The sequence below is a fragment of the Callospermophilus lateralis genome, chromosome 8 (genome assembly GCF_048772815.1).
Source record: "Callospermophilus lateralis isolate mCalLat2 chromosome 8, mCalLat2.hap1, whole genome shotgun sequence".
Classification (NCBI taxonomy): domain Eukaryota; kingdom Metazoa; phylum Chordata; class Mammalia; order Rodentia; family Sciuridae; genus Callospermophilus; species Callospermophilus lateralis.
This window is the reverse complement of record NC_135312.1, coordinates 47833293-47857334: the sequence shown is the minus strand read 5'-3', so window position 1 is coordinate 47857334 and position 24042 is coordinate 47833293. Positions and strand designations below refer to the sequence as shown.

The window sequence follows — 24042 nt, the reverse complement described above, 5'->3', positions numbered from 1 at the left end:
TATTGCTAGAAATAGAATTATGGAGCACATAATATGGGGCCTCCACTCCAGAAATACCTTATTGTATGTCAATAATTACTCTGTATAACTTTTTAGGAGGGACAAGCTAGTTTCAGAACATCGTTTATATGGATTACTCTGGTCCTAGATGAACCAGAGGGTTAGAATACAAAAGTCATGCTAAACAAAATATGCTTAGTTCACAGAAGCAGACCCAATAATCTAAGCAGTTCCCCAAAGTAGTGACAATCTGGGTCAGATTTAGAAAGGAGGCTGGGGATGTAGCTCAGTGGTGTAGTACTTGCTTAGCATGGGTGAGACTCCAGGTTTGTTCCCTAACATAACACACACACACACACAAAAAAAAGAAATGAATTGTATTTCCATGTTCCTTGGGCTACTAGCACAAAACCCTCTACAGTCTGCATGATTTTTCCATTATAGAAGTTATTTTTTGGTCAAGTTTTTTGCTTAATGTTTATTCTGTTCTAGACAAGATCAACTATAATGCAGGGTTAACCAGCTACTCTGGAGTCATGTGTCCTTTTTCTAATCAGCAGAGGACCCAGAAGAAATGGCTGGTACATTTTTTTTAAAGGTCCACCTGGTGAGATGTTGGGGAGCCCACTTAAGTGGGAAGAACCAGGAAGAACAGGGCTTCTATTAGCAGGATTAAGAGGATAACATTCTGGGCAATAATCAGCTCTATTAATATGGTCTAAGAATATTTGGTAGCAATCATTTTCAACAAGTTCAGTTTGGTATAACCAAAGGCCTATTTCTAAACTAGGGCACCACTGCTGCCCCAAATCAGAGCAATGTGAATTATTGAAAAGTAGCTGGCTGTGTCCCTGTAGCCTGATGTTTTTTTTTTTTTTAATTAATTTTTTTATTGTTGGTTGTTCAAAACATTACATAGTTCTTGATATATCATATTTCACACTTTGATTCAAGTGGGTTATGAACTCCCATTTTTACCCCGTATACAGATTGCAGAATCACATCAGTTACACTTCCATTGATTTATATATTGCCATACTAGTGTCTGTTGTATTCTGCTGCCTTTCCTATTCTTTACTATCCCCCCTCCCCTCCCCTCCCCTCCCCTCCCCTCCCCTCTTCTCTCTCTACCCCCTCTACTGCAGTTCATATCTCCCCCTTAACAATTTATTCTTTAGGAAACTTAATCCATGAGACCAGCTATGCCATAACCTTATTATTTTCCACTACATCCCACCTCTGAAAGTTCCCACCAGCTTGAACCTGCCACACTGAGGCCAAGCTTTTCCAGTACATGAGCCTTTGGAGGACACAATCAAACCATATCCAATCCACAGTGGGTGCCAAGTATAGATTCAGAATATTTTGAAAGTAGAGCCAAGAGGACTTTCTAATGATTGAATTTGGAAAATGAGGTGACTTGGAGATGTTTTTAAGTCCTTTGGAAATAGTATGAGGAGAGGAATAGCTGGGTCAAATGGTGGTTCCATTCCCAGATTTCCAAGGAATCTCCATACTGCTTTCCAAATTGGCTGCACCAATTAGCAGTCTCAACAGCAATGTATGAGAGCTCCTTTCCCCCCACATCCTCGCCAACACTTACTGTTGTTTGTCTTCATAATAGTTGCCATTCTGACTGGAGTGAGATGATATCTTAGTGTAGTTTTGATTTGCATTTCTCTGACTGCTAGAGATGATAAGCATTTTTTAATATATTTGTTGATTGATTGTATATCCTCTTCTGAGAAGTGTTGTTCAGGTCTTTAGCCCATTTGTTGACGGAGTTATTTGTTTTTTTGGTGTTTAGCTTTTTGAGTTCTCATATACCCTACAGATTAGTGCTCTATCTGATGTGGGAGGGGTAAAAATTTGCTCCCGAGATGTAGGTTCTCTGTTCACATCACAGTTTGTTTCTTTTGTGGAGAAAAAACTTTTTAGTTTGAGTTCACCCCATTTATTGATTTTTGGTTTTAATTCTTGTGCTATAGGAGTATTAAGGAAGTTGGAGCCTAAACCCACATGATGAAGATTAGGGCCTACTTTTTCTTCTATTAGACGCAGAGTCTCTGGTTTAATTCCTAGGTCCTATAGGAACACAGCCACGTCAATGTTTATAGCAGCACAATTTACAATAGCTAAGCTGTGGAGCCAACCTAGATGTCCTTCAGTGGATGAGTGGATAAAAAAATGTGGCATATATACACAATGGAATTTTACTTAGCATTAAAAAAGAACAAAATCATGGCATTTACAGGTAAATGGATGACGTTGGAGAAGATAATGCTAAGTGAAGGCAGCCAATCCCAAAAAAACAAATGCCAAATGTTTTCTCTGATATAAGAAGATTGACTCAGAGTAGGGTAGGGAGGGAGAGCATGGGAGGAATAGATGAATTATAGATAGGGAAGAAGGGTGGAAGGAAAAGGGAGGGGGCAGGGGATTAGCAAGGATGGTGGAATGTGATGGACATCATTATACAAAGTACATGTATGAAGACTTTAATTGGGTCAACATACTTTATATACAAACAGATATGAAAAATTGTGGTATATATATGTATTAAGAATTGTAATGCAAAAAAATAAAACAACAAAGTACATGTATAAAGGTATAAATTGGCATGAACATACTTTATATTCAGAGATATGAAAAATTATTCCCTATATGTGTAATAAGAATTGTAATTCTTTCCACTGCTGTCGTATATTTAAAAAAAATACAGAAAAGAAAAATAAATTAAAAAAAGAAAAGTATCTGGACTTTGAAAGACAATACAGAATTAAAGTAACAGCAAGAGGCAAAATGACAGAAAGAGATACCCAAATAGCCAGTCTCATTACAGGTTTGGTTTAGCAATTTCTTAGTTCAACCAGCATTCCTATCAGAGGGTTTAAGGTGGCTTGCACCTCAATGCAATTCTTCTAGATGTCATTGTCTGTTTTTCACTCAGTTGCAGCTGAGTCTCTGTACTCAAGGACTGATCCAGATGTTATCAATCACTTACCAGAAGAACAGATCTTAGAACAGCTCCTTCAAATTCTACCTTCACACACACACACAAAAGAGAGAGAGAGAGAGAGAGAGAGAGAGAGAGGGCTCTAGTATCAAATAGTTATTTTTTCTTGTGCATTATCAGCTGGTGGAGGCACCACACAGAGATTTGTGGCTTATTCTGCTTTGCTGGCACTCAGAGTCTCTAGCAGTTATATGGAAATCTTAAGGCCTTGGCACTGTACAGTGCTGTAGAGGGGGCAGGAAAACCTGGCAGAGTTCTCTTGAGAGTGGATCCAATGAAATCTGTTTTGGGAGGATCTTAATCTGGACCCAGTCACAGAAGTAGCTGATGCTGAGTTGGCTGGAGGGTACTGGGAATGCTTCACATACAAGTTCTAGTGGGGATTTGAGTGATTTGTCAGTAGCAGGGGAGTTCTTCAAATGTTCCTTCTGCTCCACAATGCTGGAAAGCAGAAGGTCTTCTCAGATTTTGTTAATTTAAATGAAGATAAATTCCAGCCAGGAACAATGGCACATGCCTGTAATCCCAGCAATTTGAGAGGCGAAGGTATGAGAATCACAAGTTCAAAGCCACTTTCAGCAACTTAATGAGACCCTAAGCAATTTAGCAACATCCTGTCTTCAAATAAAAATAAAAAATAAAAATAAAAAGACCTGGAGATATAGCTCAGTAGTCAAATGCCCACAGGTTCAATCCTTAGTTCCAATAGCAAAAAGAAAGAAAAATAATTTCCCTGGCTTGTTACCTAATATTTCACAGAATCAATGAAATGGTTGAAGAATTAGTTTTATAAAGCAAGGCAGAAACAAGGGATGATGGGCACCAGGAAAACAAGCTAGTGAGGATGCTCCCTGGGGTGTCTTTATAACTCCATACAGCCAATGTAACTGGGGTCCTGCATTATCATTGCACTATTTTAAACTCTTCTGTGATTGTGCATAACTATTTTAACTTTTAGAGCCTGACTGTATCACTGTATTGGCAAATTGTGGATCACAGACATCTGTGGATGAAAGAAAGGAATTTCTGAGACCCATTTGGTGCTCTGTGTAGAAAGATAACTACAAAATGGCCATTACTAGGAGAAAGAAGAACTAGTCTTAAATGACAAATTGATTAAGTATTGAGTTCAAACTTGTATGCCATCACACACAGCTTAAACTTTCATTTGTAGGCAATAAGAATTCATAACTATGTCTTAAGCAAAATATTCTTATTAGAACTGTAACTCAGCAAAAAACTTTGGCAAAAATGCAGATGATAATACTGTAACTCTAAATATCTATTCATAGAGAATTCAGGAGACCTATAAAATTCTTGAAAACAGATGATAAGTGTCTTAACCACCATAATAATGGTGGTGAGATTGGGAAGGATGAAAGATAAAGAATGGATTTAGACATTATTTTGAAAGTAGAATTTTGGAGAGTTTGTAACTCACTGGGTGTGAGAGATAATAGAAGTGGAGCAAAGATAGCATAAATTTCTCAACAAACAAATTGAAATGCTGATAAAAGGTAATTAATTTAGTTTTGTGCCTTCCATAGTTGAAATATACTGTAGATTCAAGAATAGCCATATACTGGTTTAGAGTTTGGTGGCAGAAAAAGGAAGTACACACATAGAGACCTTACTGAGAGCTATAGGTTTGAGAGTCTTTCGAATAAGAAGTTCAAAGACTCCAGAGATATACTGAAAAGGAAGCCTATAGAAAACACAGCATTAAGTGAAAAAAAAAATAGTAAATTAGTTTTTTGGTGGAAGCTAAGAAAACAGACTGACTCAATCATTAACTTAGCATTATCCCTAACCTCCTTCAGAGTTGCAAAGAGAAATAATTATTACAGCATTGAAGAATAAATTCATGGCCATGAAGTTTAAAAAGTATTTTTTCTTTATTTTTTTAGCATAAAGCAAGTTAAATAAATGGTAACTTGAATAGGAGGTAGAGATAAAGAAAGGCCAGAGTAGAGTTATTACAATGTAGAAAATTGATTCTCTAATTCAGTTCTATTTTAGTTTAATGTGATTAACTTATTTTAAGGAATAGGTTCATTTATTATTTGAATTATGTACCAACTATTAAGAATTCATAATATATTACTTATTCATTTAGTATAAGCTAATGTTGAATGGTTAAAATTTTCAAATATTTATGTTTAACCACACATAATGCATAATGATGACTGAGAATCCTATATTTATGGGTTATTCTTGAATTTTATGCAAATACTTCTTTGCAAGCAAGCACAATATAAAATAAATTAATATATTTGAAAGGTAATTATTTGACATAGAATAAGATTTGAACTTTAGAACAAGCCAAGAGATAAGAATGTATTTGTATAATAATCTTTAGCATTAAATGAGAAATGATATTTTTGATGAAAAAATATATTTACATAAAAAAGAAAAAGTTAAAAGACACCACTAAGGGATATGGTATTATATTCAACATTTTTAAAGATAAATTCTCAACTGTTATTTCATCCTTTTTAAGTTAATGTTGAAAACCTAATCAAACAAGCAAAAAAGAAAATCATTATCCTCAAAAATATAGTTATAATGGTCCTAAAAATAATTATAATTATATAATATATAATTATATAATATGTATAATGTATAATATGTCTTAAACCATGACCAACTTTCCTACCAAAGTACAACAAACTGATGTACATGTTACCAGTGTGCCAAGGTTTGAGACACCAGCTCACTGGGTATGCTCTTGGTCTTAAATAGCCTTGTTTACCTGGTGTTTTTTCAAAACATCATTCTGGAGGTGTTCCACCATGCAAAATATTTGCAAATTACTGTTTTAGTTGATAAAATGTTTGTTACATACTAATAACCAAATGCTTTTTCCTGAAGGAGTTGAAAATGAAATATCAACTATTAATATTTTTCTTATGATGAAACCATACATGACCTGATATCAAAGTTATACACATAATGAAAATATAAACAAAATCATTCATCACTCCTCATTTTAAACAATAGAGACATTGTAAATATTTTGAGTCATTTCTTTCAAAATGTGTATAAGTATGAGTGTGTATATGTTGGTGTCTGTTTAAAAAGTCTAGATATATTTGTTGAACTCATGAATGATTATTATAGAAAGGAAAGAAGCAACAGTATAGAGAGCTGAAATTTGGAGGATTTGGAGTCTAGGATTTTAAATCTGATAATATTAGGTATACTATGGGGGGAAAATAGTTTTCATTATTAATAGGAAAGATTTTTATAAAATGCTCATTAAATGATGCTCATGTCAAAGTTTTATCCTTGCCAGAAGCACCAAGAAATGGATAATTAGAGGCAAAAAAAATCACTTAATTTATGGTTGGTATATAAAGAATTAAATTTATGTCAAGAATAAACTATTATGACAGGTGTTCATTTGTTAGCATATTTCATTTTGATTATATCAGACACAGGATATATTATTATAAAGGAATATAATAACAGGTATTGTATTTAGTAATAGTTTCTCTAAATTAATTTTAATCACTGAATATGTTTATATCCAATAAAATAGTTTTTATTTTTATTTGAATCTTGTAATTCAATGCCTTTACTATACATGCACATTTCAAGAGTTTGTGTACATAGACGTTATCTTCTAGTCTACTTTCTTGGAGAAAATTCACATAGGTTATTAGAAGAGCTCTATGTGTGCACTTCTCCTTTTTTCAGTCATCTAGTGATTTCTCTGTAGGTGGCATTTGCAGAACATGTGCTTTGATACTAATGTCTTTCATGACTTCATAATTTTAGTGAACCTTGTTGTGACTTGAAATACTTATTTTATAAAGGAAAAGAGGACTATTATGATTGTGTTAAAAGGGAAAACTAGGCATATGTATTTCATTAGATATTAGCAGGTAGATTTGTCTTTCTTAAGAACTTTTGATTTGAATATTGTTCTGGTTCCAATTTTACTCCAAATATATTATTTTCTCCTTTTAAAAATGCTTTTATGTAAGCAGAATTAGTTTATTGAATTCTTCAGTTCTGGCACACTATGTTCATTGGGTAGAGTAAGAATCTTGATATATGTTGATATCTTATTTATTTTAGAATTTCTCATAAAGATGTTATGAATATACAGATAAAGCCACTGTTATGTATTTTGTGGCTTAGATGTATTCAGTCAAGTGAATCCATAAACACATCACCCTGAAGTGGCCAATAACGTTGTATACTTTGTTTTAAGAGAAATAAATACAATCCATATGACAAAAAAAGCATTGCATTCTAAAATATTAATAAGTCTTGCAAATTCAGAGCACAAAGTTGAATATTCTAAAAAAAAAGAAATTTGCTCCACATTACTGTGTTTTAAACTTACATTTCAACACTCAAACACACACACACACACACACACACACACACACACACACCCCTCATGTTTGTGTTTCTAACAAAAACTTGCCATATATATGCCAAATACACTCTTGGGAGAGAAAAAATAGAAAGTTATAGGTAAAAGAAAATAGAAAAGTCAGTGATGAATTTTAGATGTCTTGACAATGTAACACATAATGCTTCCATGAAGAAAAAAAAAATATTTCAGGTTGTGTTGAAAACACTAAATGGTGTTTTGAGTTCATTTTGACCTTCATATGAAATAACTAAATGAAGTTAAGTAGGCAATTGGTTATACTAATTAAGTAGTAAGGGAGAGGTCTAGATTAAAGAAAAATTAGTTGGAAATGTCTAGCATTTAATTGGTATTTTTAATCATAGGAATAAATGAGTCTTTTAGGGAGAACTTTTTCTAGAGAGATAAGTACATATCTAGTTAGTCATTTCAGAGAGGAAAAAATCAAGAAACATAAGAATATGTGGAAAACATTATTTTTAAATGAAATAAATGTAAACATTTGATGAAATCCCTACAAGTTGAGTAGTAGTATTGAGTCTATTCGATAGGAGTTTAAAATAAATTCAATCCATGAGGTTATGTAATTTTTTTCCCAAAAAGTCTGCACTTGAATAGATGTAGGAATCAGAAAATTTATATTTGAATTAAAACATTTTAGGTAAGAAAAATAAGATGGGGGCAGTGGAATGGGAGAGAGAATGAGAATATTGATATTAAGGTAGTTTGTGAAGAAATACATAAAATGGCTAATCAGGTATTCTCAGCTGAGCAAAAATGATAAGGTATATAGGTAATAGTCTTTATGTTAGTGAAAAGTTAGTTCTTAGTAAGTACTTCTATGAATGAATGAATTAACTTTATGAAATATATAAAATGTATACAAGTTTAAAATACTGTCTAATAATGAACAGTCACATTAATATTTATATCTTTAGCATTAAAAAGTAAAAGGAAAATCTTTCAGTATCCTAATGAATTAACAGAGACTTTTGTGTGTGTAAAGAAATTGATAGATAGATGGTGACCACCTATCGATCTACAACAGGAGAAATTGAAAACCAATTTTCAATTCTGGTTTTCAATTCTGATCTTAGGTTTTCAATTCTGATCTTAAGATTCACCAATTGTTTTAAACCTAATGAAAATATTCTGCTGAAATGCTTGTATAAATAAATAATAACATGTTGAATTTTAGCAGAACTCTTAAGTAAATCTAATAATAATACTCATTTTATTGACCGTGATTTAAGTGTTTTAAAACACCACAAATAACTCAAAGCAAAGCCGAAGGCTATTTTATTCTGACAAATAAACTTTTTTCAATTAATACTTTGAATAAACGGTGTATGTTTCAGAAAAGCCCCCAAATGCCATGAATGAATGCACAGGCTTATGGCTTAGATTCAGTTGGCATTTCACTTGGAAGCCAAATCTTATTTTCATAATCAAGGCCTCCCACAGAAGACTCTTCTCACTTTGGAAATGTGCCTGGTTCATCTAGATGCTAGCCAACTAATTGGTGGGACAACAGATGGGTCTATTCAATTGATATGCCTATCTGCCAAATAAGACTAAAAAGCCTCAAACCAAAATAATACAGCCACCAAACTCAGTGCTTGATCAAATTGGACATACAATCATAGAAAACTTTAATTCTTTTTCATATTTCTTAATTGTAGGATATTAGAAAAAGAAAATTATCTAATTTGGGACAAAACTCTGCAGAATCCTGCTATGAGGAAGAATGTTATAAACCTATTTAATGAAAATAAATAAGTCATAAAACATGAGTGACACGGGTAATTAAATAACCATAAGGCTAGCCAAAAATTGCTTTGTATTTTTTTTTAATTGAAACTATAATACAATATGATAGCCAATGATCACAGTTGTTTTATTTGTGTTGACTCCAAATAATCTTCTTGCTGCTTTTTTTTAACTTTAGAGAATATTTTTAATATATTACAAAGATTGGGTAATTTTATAGCAAAATAGCAAACTCTTTTCAATTTGTTCATGAAATATTCAGTAAGTCAATAGGTCTGTGATTCTCATCCAATTATCCTTGAATTGCAGTAATTACCCACTACAGGGTGCAAATTCATAAAGATAAATTCTGAATTATTTCCTTGAGTTTGATGTCCATTTCCAGACTGACTACTGTGGAAGGTTATAATGGGGAGTGCTTTAAATTTGTTGAGATTTTTTTCATGTTAAGAGGGTGGGTCATAAATCATAAAAACAAATAGAAATGAATGGAGAAACTCATCCATGTATATTGGTTTAACTATCAGGAGCCAGCTAGCTATTATAATTTATGGAAATTATATGTAGATATTCATGAATCCTTCGCTGTGGACTCCTTTCACAAACAAAGTGCTTATTTTTGCTGGTTTTTCATAGAATAGGACCATCATCTCTTAGTTCTACATGGAACACAGTCCTACATAAAAATGGATTTATTATAATTCATAAATATATCAAAAGTTACCTTCTTACTCTTGGACAACCATCTTCTAACATATAAAGCCATGGCTTTTATAAATTACCAAAAATAAGCATGAGTCACTACTTTTAACTGCCACCCTAGATCACAACAGTATTTGATAATAAAAAAAATGGTGAATTTTAGAAACATTTCATGGAATATTGCATTGTAAAATCTTCTTTGTGTCACTGCCTATTTTTTTAAAATAACTGGCAATACTCTTATAAAAAGGTAAACCATGATGCATGACTAGTCTTTTCTCTGTCCATATTTCTACTATTTCTTAAACTTTATTTTAAGGAAACCTATTGCCTTATAAAAACTGAAAATAAATAACAAACTAAGAAAATAAATAATATTACATTTACAACAAGCTTTAAATTAATAGGTTTTCCATAAAGTAGTAATAAACCTAATTGAAGACAGTGTTAAAGAACAATTCAGCTGCATTTTTTAACCTTGTTACTTAATTTAAAAGAATGATGATGATTTACATTGATATAATTGTTTCTGTAAGGATTTTATATCAATACCAAGAATCAGAACTCATGAATATGTGTGTTTTATTCTGAGTGTAGAAATGCCCTTGTGGAGAGCACATGGAAACAGGGAGAGCTGTTTCATAATGCGTGCTAAAAGTGTGATCTATGGATGAAATTTACTTAAATCAGTTAATAGTAGTATGAAAAACAATGGCAGGATTTTAATAGAGAATTAAAAACAATGGCAGGATTCTGACCATATTTTGAAAGTAGAACATTCAAGATTTTCTGATTGTTGTGAGATAGGAGATCAAACATTTTCTCAACCTTTGAATTGTCTTGTTGGCTGCAGCACAACAGTCAGGAAAACTAGAGATTTCCCCAAATGTGTTTCAATTCAGAGAGGCAAAATATTAGCCTTTCAAGATTAGAGATGGGCCTCAGATATCTATTTCATTTGTATATGGCTATCATGCCCCATTATACTGAGTTCAAGTTTATTAATTGGTAACCAGTAAGTTTGAAAACAGTTCAATAGCTGTATGCCATATAAATAATATTTTCATGTTCATAACTTCATCTCTGTGTCTTCCCCTGATGCTCATGTCTCCATATCCAACTTCTAACCTAAGAGCTCTACAGATTTAATCCATTACAAACCAAGTTATATTTTCTCTCACTGTTAATATCAAGCTTCTTTCACCATCCATATATTAATAGCAGTGGCAAGAACATACTTTCAGTTCCTTAAACTAAGACATTGGGATTATTTTCTCTGTTCTTTTTGTATCAAAGGATTTTATTTCTTTAACTTCAAAAATTGTGTCAGAGTCCAGGTTCTGTTTTCCATTGTGAAAATGTAGGTAGAAGGAAGTACTGCTACTAGGCTACAAAGAAGACAGTTATCATACTGGCAGAAAAAAAACATAATCCCAAATGTCATAAGAAAGTCAACTGGTTATTACATTCATAACAGGGGAAAAGAAGGAATGCATTGGACCCTTATAATCAAATGAAAGGACTTTTGTGACTCTTTTGTCTGGTTAAACTAAAACCTACAAGGGTAACAGTCACAACATGATAAGATACTTTGATTCAGAGGTCATAATTCTCAATAATGTAGATTTGATTTTCTCCTCTTGGCCAACCAACTATAGCAAAAGTGCTCCGATCCAAGGTAAAAAACATTCTATAGTTTTGGGTGTCCGTTGGCTTAATCAACTGCAGGAATGGAATATTCTATTAATCCTGTCATCCTGTCTCTTGTATTTTTTCCTAGAAATCTACCCAACCAGAATCTTGGAGAATCTACAAGTAGATGAATTATGAACGTGAAAATTAAGTTCAACTGAGCAGATTTAAATGGGTGCCGGCAGCAATTTATCATGGTTCTCTTTTCTGCCAGCTATATCTACACAGCAGGTGCCATGAGTGTTTCCTTCTAACGATTCTCTTTCTTCTGGTGCATCCCTCTTTGAGAATTATTCTTGTTTGAAATATGCTGCCACCCCTTCAAAGAGGTAACCTTCAGTCTTTGGCAGTCTGACATGGAGTTACAAAACGTTAGTTACTATGCCTTAAAGTTAGATCAACTGTGGTACTCCATGTTATCAAACTCTCGCTAAATTGTCATGCTAGCTTAACTCTTTTGTACTTCTCTAACCTGCTTATTTCTCTTCTATTGCAAGTACTCATTCAAGTAATTCCACAAGCAAACAAATAATATACCTCTTACTCTATTTCTAGGAAACTCAAATCAAACATAACTTTCTTCATAATCTATTCTAAAATGTATGTGACAAAAATAAGAAAATGTACAAGGAGATATAGGAATTAGGGGATTGTGACCAAGGGAGAGATGGAAAAGTCTTCAGATAAGGAGGATCCATAGAAATTTGTGGAAAACAGATAGGCAAATGATATAGAAGATGCACCGAAAAACAAAACATCTAAAGTCTCTATTTTAGTGTTTATTTATGGTATATTGCTATGTATATCAAAACATCATAGTCTGGAAGGTTTATAAACAATAGAAATATGCTTCTTTTGATTCTTGATACTAGAAGTCTGAAATCCAGCTGCCAGCATGATTAAGTTCTTGGGAGGATCCTCTTCTATGCTTCAAACTGCTGTCTCCTTCTATCTCCACATGGTGGAATTTCATTCCTGCCTTCAGTGATCCAGTTTCATGATCAAATTATCTCCCGAATTCTTCACCTTCTAACATAATCATAGTGGGTATTAGGATTTTTGAGTTTTGCTGAAATGATTTATGAGTTTTGCTGAAACACATCCAGTCTACTGTAGACCCTGCATTGGACCAAGTTTTCCTTCCTTCCAAGAGGGAATTGAACCCAGGGTGTTCTGCCATTGAGCTACAATCCTAGCACTTTAAAACTTTAAGAGGGTCCCCCTGAGTTTCTCAGGCCCACCTCAAAACTGTAATCCTTCTGCCTCAGCCTTCTGACAAATTGGATTTCCTTAAATGGTGAAAATAGTAGAATTCCCAATGCATTTCATAACAAGATAACAGAACTGACCAAGCTGAGGCAGGAGAATCACAAGTTCAAGATCAGCCTGGACAATGAAATGAGACTTTATCTCAAAACAATTTTTTTAAAGGGCAAAAATGTAGCTCAATTGGAGAGTGCATCTCTAACATGGGTGAAATCATGGGTTCAATCTCTCATAACACCCTCCCCCATTCAAAAAATACAACTAGGGAAATCTAGTTGTATTTATAAGAAAGTAAGTAATGATTAACTCCAAGAGAATAAAAAGTCAATTAGGTAAGGAAAATTATAATAATGTTATGTAGCATTCAATTGTATGTAGCATTCACACCTTTATATTTTGAACTTCCTGTATATTATCTTTATGTTTTTTAGATTAAGAATTAAAATACTTTAATTCAAATAACTAATCAATTATATATTTATACTTTGATTCATATGTTCTTATTACCTAATTTTTGAGCTCAACATGTTCAGCCCATCTGTTAAGATATACTTGTGCTCATATACTGTGTTTCTCTATTCTTTATTTTTTTATTCTTCCCTAATATTTTTTCTTGGAGTAATTTTCTCTATCTTAAAGTTTTTTGAGTTAAAAATAATATTAAAATGAATATTTTTATATATTTTTAAATGGATTTCATACTTTTTAAAATAGAATGCTAGTTAGAACATTTATTTCTTTCTTGGTAACTACTGTCCACTGGTGCTGATAGTGTTATTACTTGCAAAAGTCTTTTTTTGCCAGTTTTTCACTTGCTGCCTTGAAAATAATCTTTATAGCTTTGGTAGTGTACAATTCTGCCATACATGAGATACACATTGGTTTATATTTTTCTGTTGATCTAGGATTTTTGTATACTTTGTGTATCTGTAAAGAAATAATAATAATAATGAGACACAGGGGCAAGGTGCAGAGGCAGAGAAGGTGGCAGAGTGGCTTCTTGTCCAAGTGGCCACATTTATTTATAGGTTACATTATTAGATCATTAGCACCATAACCATATTATTGTTTAGAGTATCAGTAAGGTTGCTTATTTCTGCAATTACATTTCACAGTTACAATATGCAATGTTAGGAGCTTCCTGAAGTTCTCAAGAAAATCTATTGCCTGAATTTACTGTTAGGTGGGCAGATCCAGGAGCATTGGAGCTTGGTGAAGCATTGGAGCTATATAGCAAACAAGTTCTTCTAATCCCAGGAGCTATGTGCCTGCAATCAAGGTTGAGGCTCTAACATAGAGGCATCTCAGGGCATTGCCATACCAGCTAGACATAGCACATATATTAGCTATATTATTAGATCCTAAAAGAGATTACAGGGCATTCTAAGGGTGGAAAACAGAGTGCCTGTTACACCCACCTCCAACCCCTGGTGTTTTTTCACCAGGGGGACGCTTTCCAGTACATTTCCATGATCAGAATCCCTACATGTATCCACTAAGATGTCTCTTTTATTAAGATATATAAGCATTCTCTATTAAAAGTTTCATTACCCTTATATTGGTCCTTCTTACCATATCTGCCAAATATCTTCACTTCTTCTTCAATAATTTCCATTTTTACATTTCTCTGTGTTGCATTTTGCTTCATTTCTCCAAATCCCTTCTGACTTTATTCACTCTTCTCTTCAAATGTGTCAAATCTACCACTCAAGCCTATCAATTTTAATTTTATATATTATTTTTTATTGATAGATTATCTAAATTTTGGAGTTTTAGAAAGTTTTATTGGTTATTTTAAAGAAATATGGTCTTTTTGATACTCTCATGTCATAACTAAATTTTAATTTCTTTTAAACAACAATAGTAATGATGTAAGAATCTATGATATATGATTTTTGTATCTGAAATATTTCCAAATCTGGCATCACTGCATGAGTTATTCATCTATTTTTATACAAGAAAATTTGTGTGATTTTATAATTCATGACTTTGAGAACTTTCCAATTTTTAAAAAATGTAATTATTTAAGCTCTGAATTTATACTATTTTCTTCCTCAAGACATTTGCCCTTGCTTTTGCCATGTGCCTCTGATAATTAAAACAGCAAGATAATTTACTTTTTTTGTGTGTATGAATGTGATTTTTGTAGACAATGTGAAGAGTGTAACCTAAATCCAGGCCCTCCTGAAAACCAGCCCATAACCACACAATTACAGGGAAGTATTTTTCCTTCATTTTATGCACCCTGATTTAATCCAAATGCATATTCTTAGTTTTGACTCTATTGGGTAATACTTTAATTTTCTTTTATTTTTTTCTGGTTTGTTTAGTGTCTCTTAGCATGATGCTCAATACTTGATCTCGGTTGAATATAGTTATTTCAACCATTCACCATTTTGCATATTAATCTTATTTGTCAGTTCCAGGTGGTAAATTGAATTAAATTTCTAGGATATAGTAGAAATAAACATTTCTCTCTAAATATGCACATTTACTTTTTCATTATTCTCTGACAATTTTTTTCCATTCTTATAAGACTATCTATAAATTTATTCACTGGTAAAATATATATTAAACAAAAAGTTTTTAAATTTTGTGACAGAATTTTAGCTTGTGTATTCCATCAAAATATAAGAAATCATAGTTTTCAGTATATATTTTATTAATGTTTTATAAAAAAAGAAAAAAATTATCATTAATTCCTTTTCTTTAAGGTCTTCTTTCTTCTAGTCCCCCTGTGTCTGACATTTCTTATTCCGATCTCTATCTTGCTAGCTACTATTCTTAGTCAAACAGACCTTCCTGAATATATTTTAAACTCTATATTTTCTTTTTTATTGACATATATTTACTGTATATATTAATGAGATTCCATACATGCATACATTGTGTATGGTTGAAATCTAGACTCCCTTTTTTCAACTTCCCCAATTACAGAGCATTCCCAATCTCTAGTAATTGCTATTCTACTTTCATGTTGACATTTTTTATCTTCATGATATGAAGAATAGTACTTGTCTTTCTGTATTTAGTTTATTTCTAGTCAATATTTTCTAGTGCATGAAAAAATTTTTCTCTTATATTTTCCCTCAATCTCATATAAAACTCTCAAATCCATGATCAATGCCTCACTTACAATGAAACCAAGGGATCAGAAATGGCAAAAGTTAAAGCAAGTACATGCAGCAAATTACTGAAGAAACCAACAAAATTTACATAATAGGAAGTTCAATTTTTGAATTGTCCATAGCATGTTCATAATTTTCTAATACCTAAGCTATTCACTCATTGATGTTTCTTCATAATCTTTCGAATAAACTCATATTTCATAAATGTCACATTTGCTATTACTAAGAATTAAATACAAATTATCTTGCCTGAAAAACACTGTATTTGGCAGTAATTAGATTTACTTTTTTTATCCTTAAATTGTGATTATATCAGTGAGTAATAATTATACCTTCTGTATACCATTGGACATATATTTTGTCACTTTTTACATTATATTTGTCTAATTATTTCTCTCCCTGCCCTTCTATATGTCAAAGATCTGGCCTTTCATTTATTTCTAAAGGTCAAATCACAATCAATCCCTTTTGGATTTTTCCCTCATTATTTTCGGTCAGTGTGGATGGCTTATTGTCAAAAATTCTATCCTAGACATCTACTTATACAAGAAAGCTCAGTCTAAATATCATTTCCTGGTGATGAGTTCCTTAACTCAGTATTAATCACTTTTTACCAAATGTCAGAATCTTTCAAGTTCTTCTATTTGTTCATTTCATAGAACGTAACATAGTATAATACTGTTTGTCACATATTAGATGCTAAGTAAATATGTTTAATATAGAAAGGGACATCTCCCTTTTCTAAAGGGACATCTCCCTTTTCTAAAAAGTGTAGAAAATACACTTTTATGGGACTTGTGGAGCAGGATAAACTATTGGTTCTTCAAAAACTTATTCCACAAATATACTTTTTGGACTATAACCTGAGTAGTTTGGTGGGTAGCATATGACAATGATATATTTTAAAACCATGGAGAATAGCATTCTCCCCTGACTACCTAAGTGTGGATAATAAATCCTTACATAGAATTCAGTTTTATTGTCAAAGTCTGGAAGATTAACTGCTGTTAAGAACTGGAGAGAATAAAAGTAATCAAATGAGGAAGAGATACTGCTTGTTTTATAGCCATTTGTACTTTACTGATGATATAAAAAATTGAGCAAGGCACTATTTAAGAAGAGAGTTAAAAGTCAGAAGTGTCATTGATTGATGTTTGAAGACCATCTCACATCAGTTCAACATTTCAGAGTAAGTCAGAGCTGTCTTCTAGAGCTCAGAAGGTTACTTGTATATATTGTTAAATAGAATTCACTAAAACAGGTTTTCTAATATTTCCTTAAATAAACATTTTAACATTTATTTTAGCTTCCATAATTTCTTAGGCACTACTACTAGAAAAATAATGCATAAAATATTTTGTGTTTTCTATGCATGTAGAAAACCTACAATAAAAAGCTACCTTCTCCTTTTCTTATGAAATATGTAATACGTAAGCATAATAACTGATTTTAAGATTCATTTTTGGACCCACAAAAAGAACTGTGTGTTGAGTTTCACATTCGGAGACTGTGTTTATTCTAGCAAATATTTTGAAAGTGTAACAGCTTAGCATAATCATTTTACATATATATATATTACACATAATATATATTATAGAGTATATTGCATATATAAATATATACATATATTTATATGGAGAGAGAGTTTTAAATCACAGTTTGGAGGTAAAAAACCCATTTATTTAGTTCACAGAAATACAGTTTTTTAAGTTGTAAAATGCGTAAGTTCTTCTTCAACAATCTAATGTAGTAAATGCAGCCCATTTTCTGCAGACACTTTTGTTTTCAAATGAAGTTTTCTGTTTTAACATTACTTATGCAGACAAATTAAAACAAAGTCAGTATAGAAAATACATTTAGTACACTGTCATATTAATAAGATTAGTTTAAATGACTAAACTTATGTAAATTGGTCATTTTTCTCTTTATTTTTTTCTCTTTTCTGTCTCCCTATTTCTTTCTTTTAAATTTTCCTTTCTCAATTTTTTTCCTTTCTCCCCTGCCCTTTTATTAACATTTCTTGTTGATCGGAACAAACCTGAATTAGGAACAGACAAATGTAGGGAGAAATATTCAGAAATTTCTTTCTGTGTTTCAGAAGCATCTATATTATTCATGACCAAGTGAGAAAAATAAATGCCATAAAAGAAAATATATATATATATTTTTACAACCAGTCTGTCAAATAAAATGAAGGGTACCCATATTATAGTTAGAAAGCTCTTGACTGGAAGCAAAAATATGAGTCCTGTTCTTGGTTTTGGAAGGCTGTGTGATAAAACCTGTGGGAAAGCACACAAATGCTAGCAAGTAGTTGCTTTCAACAGGAATTGACATTGCAAGTGGGAGACATATAGAAAAATCTTTGGAAAAGTATTTGGATATCACAGTGAGAAGACAACATCTAGTGTTTTGTAAGTAGAGAAGTCAAGGATTCTTCTTGGTCTCTTAAAAATCATAGGCTAGACTCCTGCAACCAGAGGTTATTCAATCCCAAACAAATAGCATGAAGATGGAGAAAGTCTGGTCTGTTCAAAATGCAGGCAACAAATATTTAAATTTGTGTATGAATATTGGCCTTACAAGAACATTCTCACAGGTTACATTTGGGAATTTCCACAAGAGTAAACTAATGTCATATTAAAGTATAATTCACAGTATAATAAAATATAATTCACGGTATAATAAAATAAAACTAAATCAAATCACAATATCTTAATTGTGATACTTAATTCTTAAATGATTGCTTTTCATAAACATTCACAATTTGTTAATAGTTCTTATTTATCTTAAAATGAATACTCAACTTACACTTAGTATTAAGTGTAATACTTAATACTAAGTGTAAATATAAAGTCATGAAATATAAGAATAGTCTTACTTATCTCACTAGGATGCCTTGATTCTCTGCTGCAAACCCTTATATTTTGATCTCCTGATTTTGATTTCTGAGAGATTTCTCAGTGATCATTATGATAAACAACCAAATCTGAAGTTTTTGTTTGAAGGCGTGCTTTCTTATTGGCCAAACTATTTCATCAATTTTTTTTTCCTGTACATGGCTAAGAGCAGGTATCGCTGCAAAGACTGAACAACTCTTTATAGAACAGGTTTGTATAGTTTTGATAACAAAATTAATAGTAAGCTTCTAATCTATTTACTTTCTTTCATTTCCAGGTACAAATAACTAGCTCCTAGATTTCTTGTTGACATAGATTTTAAGACTTATGATTCTCCTTTATTTTCTGCATTCTGTATCTGACCCATCCATTTATCTCTGTTTGAGTTGTGGTAACTGAAACTATTGAAATTATGGGGTTGGCTTTCAAAACACTAATCTCTAATGAAAAAATTTTTATTGGTTGGGTCTTCAATGTCTGACCAAGGCTGCTAGTGGAAAACTGCTTAGGAAGATTCTTAGTTGCCGCAATCTGGATGGGCACAAATCATAAACCACTGAAGCAGGAACAAACTTTATTTCTGAACTCCACCAGCACTCTCCATACACGCTTCCCAGGAACTCTCCCGAACGCCATGCGGCTCCTCCAGGAACCACCAACCGGAACTCCCTCCTCCGGCACTTCCCCAACCAATGCGAACTCTCCAGGAATCCCCACGAGAACTCCAAAGTAGCAGGCCAAGGCGGACTGTAATGGCTCACCTCTCAACCAATACTGTTGGCAAAATGCCAGGAGCCATTCCGACTCAGCTGTGGCTCTCAGCACTTAGTAAAGGTCTTCTCTTGTTTTGGAAAGTGATTCAATTGGTTTCCCCACTATTAATTTAGACTACAGACTTAGCAAAAAGTTTTCCATTGGCAGCACTTTATTTTTCCATTACTACTTATACACTGGTTGATTCTTTATTAAAATATATACTTCAACAGTAACTTACTATTATGATTTACATATGGGGTGGTTCCTTGAAATTCCTATGGAAATGCAGAGATGTTCTGAGGTGAAATGATTAAATTATGAGAGCTACAAAGTAACCAGTCCATCTTAGCTTGAAGAGACTGAGTAGTAATTGTAGACAGAGTGTGCCTGGAAGAAATAGATCACTTTGGGGCTCGCTCTGGAAGGGTTCATCTTTCTTGCACTCTCCTCTCCTTTCTCTGTTTGTTTTCTCACCACAATTAGGTGGGCAGTGCTCCTCTGTCATGCCCTTCTGCCATGATATTCTGCCTCATATTGAGCTCAGAACAACGAAGTCTGCTTACCATGGACTAAATCTCTGAATTTAATAAATGTTCAAAATTGACTTTTTCTCCTCTAAATTGTTCTTGTCATATATTTTGGTCACAGCTATAAAAAGCTGACTAACCCATTCACTAAAAGCATCAAGCAACCCAACAAAAATATGCACAAATAATTTAGATCTTTCTACTATCTCCTTTACAATTATATACTTGATAGATAGAAGGTATGTTTTCTTAGTTGTTATTAACTGTTACTAAAAGATTTTCTGGAGAATAACCAGGAGCATTTGATTTTCAGCCTGTAATATTTCTTTACTAGCTATACTTTCAGGGATAAATCATGGCATATTTAGTTTTTCTTGTTTCGTGACCCTACACTCAGATAAAATAATGTAATATTTAAGGTTTACTAAAAGCTTCTTTAATACTGAGAACCAAATTTAAATGGTCCCAATAAAATAGGAACTTATTTATTTTTCACCTGATAATCCAGAAGTACTGTGAATTCTAGCCAAAAAATTTTAGCCAAAAAATTCCAGTGGATTTTCTTGGTACCTTCTTTTCTTGGTACCTTCCATGTTGCTACTTGGTCATTTCCTAGGCTTGAGCTATAAATCACATGTTTCAATATGCCCCAATCACAGGCCTTCTATCGTATAAAAATGTAAATGTTGAAAGTTAGAAAGTTTATGTTAGGCAGTTACACATTCCTTCTAGTCATATCCTATTGCCCAAAATTTAGTTACATAGACACACATGATTGTCAAAGAGGTGACAAAGAATTCAAGGAAAGTAATCTCTTAAATGACAAAAGTACTGCTATATCAAAAAGGCAGAAGAAATGAGTATTGAAGAACAAGCAACCATTTCTGCTAAAAAGAATAATTCTAAAGAAATTAGGGAATTTAAGGAAAACATTGAGTGGTTTAACATATAATCAGTGGTTATACAAAGACCATTATATATGGTGATATGATAAAAAGCAAGCTGTAAACTCATTCTACTATGAATATATTTCAGGAAAAAGATCAAAATGTATACTTTTGTTTATGTAAAAACTGGTATAAAGATGCAAATATTTAGTATTTACATAGGAGTTACATAGTAGGATAAGAAGGTAGTGGAGGGGAAGGTATAATTAATTCCCTTCTATACCTTTTTTTTACTATATTGTTTTGTATGCTATAATAGCACTTTGCAATAGCTTCAGTTTGAAAAAAAAAGACAAATGAAGAAAGTTTTGAAAGATTCTTATTAGAAACTCTTTTAAATTAAAACTTTAGTCATTATTAAAGTTTATTATTTAAACTCATTATTCAAATAACTGAATATGCTACTCTGCATTCACCAAAAAATATTGAGAAACTATTATATGCAAGAGACTATATAATAAAGGCTAAGGATGTAACTATAAATAACTTAGGAAGTGAAAACTACATTTTAGTGCCATGTGTAAAGAAACAACCAGGCAAAAAGTGGTGGACCATATCTGTAATTCCAGCAGCTCAGGAGGTTGAGACAGGAGGATCACAAGATCAAGGCCAGTTTCAGAAACTTAGAAAGACACTGTCCCAAAATTAAAAATTAAAAAGATGTTGGAGATGTACCTCAGTTGTAAAGTGCCACTGGTTTTGATCTTTAGTAAAAATAATAATAATAATAATAATAATAATACAAAATAAAACACACAACACACACACACACTCACACACAAATAAATAAGAGTTTAAATCTGGGGTTATCCATGCTCTCAGTCAAGATAAGCTATGAGAGCACTTGAAGAGTACCAGAGGCTTTGGGGAGAAGAGATGTATCCTAAAGAATTAGTAGCATAATGAAAAAATCTTACAAGAGTTATCCAAGGAAAGAATAAATTTTTTCATTCACAAAATAACCAGTATTTATTAACACCAAAATGAAAGAGACTTGGCTATGAAAGTTTAGTGTAGTGAGAAACATCACTGGGTTTGATCTGAATATTCATATAACTCAAGTTTTTAATTTTTTTCCTTGAGATACATTTTAATCTGCTTTACTAAGACAGCTTTAAAAATTTATAAAAGAATTCTGGGAAGATAAGTTTGCACATGTACATTTCTTTTTCATTCTTCCCTTTAATTCCCTCCACAGAGTGATGTATAAAGTTTAGATATTATGGAGTATAGAGGATGAACCAGTGGAGTAGATATATGAGATTTTGAATTTTTTAGATATCTCTAGAAAAGTAAAAGTTAACATGAGATCTGACGTAAAAGAAGCATGAAAGAAGGTTACATCTTGCCAAAGGTTTGTCAGCATATTTTTCACGCTAAGATCTAAGGCTTTTTAAATTTGATTTCAACGCCTTGATAGACCACAACAGTATAAATTAAGGTATGCAAACTGAGAGAGAGTATCTTCTCCTTCTTATTTGCTGTCTGTAGTCTTGCAAGACGTAAACAACTTCTTTCACCCCATATAATAGTGGCTACACTGGTAACCTACAATATTGTTTCCATTCTTTGCCGAAGGGAACCCAGTAAGACAACCACTAAGGTACCCTCACATTCAGCATACAACTCCAAGCCCTGTTTCTGGCAGAGCATCCTATTTTCCAAATGTTACAAAGCATTGTCCTCTCCTCTGGTCTCAAGCCAATGTGCATTCAATGTCAGCATTTTATGCTTTCTTCTCCTAAAACTGTTGTTGTCAATTATTCTGGAATTTAAGATATGGCTGATTTTGCTCCTTGTTATATTCTAAGAAAATGGAGCCCTGGCAGGCATCTAGAAACATGAACTTCAGCCAATGGAAGAAAATATATTAGTTTTTTTTTTTCTTTAATTTCCCTCATTCTTATTTGACTCACAATATCAAAAATTTAAAAATACTCACTATATCTTTAAAGTATCTGTATAAACAGAAAGAACACAATTGGCTGACCCAGTGGTACTAAAAGAAAACAATCAGATGAAGATAAAAGAAATTGCAAATTATTTGACAACACTCAGTAACTAAAAGAAATAACATTAATGTTTCATAATTTGAATAAATAGTAACCAAGACGTAGTCAAAATAGCTATCTTCCTGAGTTTTATTATTTGGCAACAGATGATAGTTTAATCTATAGAAAAGATTCATTTAAAGAATAAAAGGCTTTTCAAATTCTTATTTCTAAAAAGAAGCAAATTAAAAGAACAATAGAACATATAAAAATACATTTTTTAACACTTTAGACTAAATGAATATGGATGAGAATTAAAGGCCACCAGAAAACTTCTGAAAACATCAAATTAAATGAGTAGACTGTGTAATTTGAGGAAAAATAATACCCTGTACTTCAAAATTTTTAACAATAGTTTAGAAGCTTAAGCCATTATAAGAACAAATTCCAATAAAAGTATGCACAATTGGTATAATCAGATTACAAATAAAATACATTTAAGATATATTTGTGTACTCATGAATCTCAATAATATAGAAATATCAGATTCTTACTCTTACAAATAATACATTTGTTTATTTTACCATCCATACTTTAGAAGTAATAAAAATAATTTTAAAGACAGAAACCAACCATGAAAAATGGAAAGAAAAAGATGAAATTAGCAGGTAAATTGTTTCAACACATACTTGGAAGATGGAAGGCTGATTGTAGAATCAGTGCTTGCTACAAAGTAGTCCATGCAGACAAAGATCAAGTAGGAGATCAGCAATAGCAGAAGGATGAAGCACATTTTAAGAGATAAGATCTCAAAAAAAAAAAAAAAAAAATGAGCTATCTCTGGCACAACAGAAATTTGAATGAGAATCAAGGAGATCAATGACAGGATAGGGTTCTAATCCATAGAATAGAAATCAAGTATGTGTTAAATCAAAAGTCTTGAGAAAAAGAGAAATAACA

At 32.3% G+C, this 24042-nt stretch overlaps 1 pseudogene; it reads right to left on the bottom strand.

The window, feature by feature from the left end:
- Nucleotides 1-415: 415 nt before the first annotated feature.
- LOC143405644 (torsin-1A-interacting protein 2 pseudogene) overlaps nt 416-24042 on the bottom strand; it is a 53692-nt pseudogene continuing 30065 nt past the window's right edge.